This window comes from Octodon degus, unplaced genomic scaffold, assembly GCF_000260255.1.
Source record: "Octodon degus isolate 3935 unplaced genomic scaffold, OctDeg1.0 scaffold00207, whole genome shotgun sequence".
In the NCBI taxonomy this organism is placed as follows: domain Eukaryota; kingdom Metazoa; phylum Chordata; class Mammalia; order Rodentia; family Octodontidae; genus Octodon; species Octodon degus.
In genome coordinates, this window is record NW_004524783.1 from 30,879 (window position 1) to 32,445 (window position 1,567).

A 1,567-nucleotide genomic window follows, 5' to 3' on the forward strand; every position below is an offset into this window, starting at 1 on the left:
ACAAAACTATCCTATATTTATGCTTTTGTGCACTAGGTTGCCTGGCAGCTGATAGCTAACCTTAACCAGGCAGGATGTTCATCTCAGGAGTGAGATAGCTCATGTGCTTTAGGCTCTGGGCCAAGTCCCACTTGCATATATTTGATTAATTCCCTGGCTTCACGGCTCCCAACATAGCCCCTTTTTTGTTTTGCTTTGTTAGAGATGGGTGTTCCTCTGCAGTTAGAGAAGCTGTATTTGGAGAAGTCTTTAAAGAACCTTTTCATACTTGAAGACAGTCTAAAAATTTAGGCACTTGAATTCAGCAAAATAACCCAATATAGTCCAATAGTCCATAACAGTAGTGAGTTATCAGCACAACTGGTAAGTGTCTAAAGTTGTTGACTTGAACCTTTTACAGCTCAACATATTAATATAGCTTTATTTTTTATACCTCATGGTATAAAAACACTCTGAATGGTTCCCTTAACATGCTCTGTGCTACTGAGTGCTCAGCCCACTGCCATGACACCCCATGTCTCCGCAGTCAACGTTCCTCAGATTTCGCTGTTTCTCACTCTCATTTTGTTCATCCCTTAAACATTGCTATTTCTACCCATGAGCATATTCTCAGCCCATTTCTCTTTAGTTTTGGGTGGGAGCAAGGATTGAATTGGAATTGCTTGGGATTGAATCCAGTGCCTTACACATCGACACGTGCTCTATCCCAGGGATCTCCCATGCAGCCCTGAGGCTATTCCTGTGCTCAAGGGTATCTTTTACATTGCAGTAATGGTTCTACATGTGGCTACTATGTGTGTTTGTCATAGTTCTCCATAGAAATGGGGTTGGGAAGTTTAAAAGTTAGCCTATGGAAAGAGGAGGTGTAAGTCCAAAATCTTCAGGGTAAGCCAGCATTCAGGAAGAAGAGTGAAAAGTTGCAGTCTGAGTCCAAAGGAGGCTACTGATTTCTTCTTGCTTGTGAGCATCAATTTAGTATAGTAAATCCTTTAATTGATTAGACAAAGCTCAACCAAGTGATGGAGGATAATCTGCTTAACTAAGACTCTACCAAATTAAGGATAAAATCATCCATAAAAAACCTTCACAGCATCACAAATAATGATTGAATAAATCTCTAGGCACCACGAATTTATCAACTCGATGCATAAAATCAATCATCATGGTATGGAATCTGAATTCCTCGCTGGTGCCTTTCTACTGAGCTGCATGAGAGGGTACTATAAAGCACCACTCGGAAAAATATGCAAAATGAATCTCTCCTACTTCAAAATATGCTGGAGTTCATCCTGAGCTTTTGGTCCCCATCAAGATTGTCACCAATCATCTGGTCTGAAATCCAGGAAACTCTTCACAAGTGCCTCTCCCTAGATTTAGTGACTTTTCTCTGTTCTGCTCTTCATCTTGCCTCTCCTGCCGCCACATCTCAGCTTTCTGACACACTTTGACAGAGCGCGAGAAAAGCCTTATTAAAGCCGTGAGTGCCAGGCAGAAGTGCCCAAACACCACTGAAAACCAGGAACTGCCTCGAGAAAGTCTCTGAGGCTTATAGCACAAAAATAATATA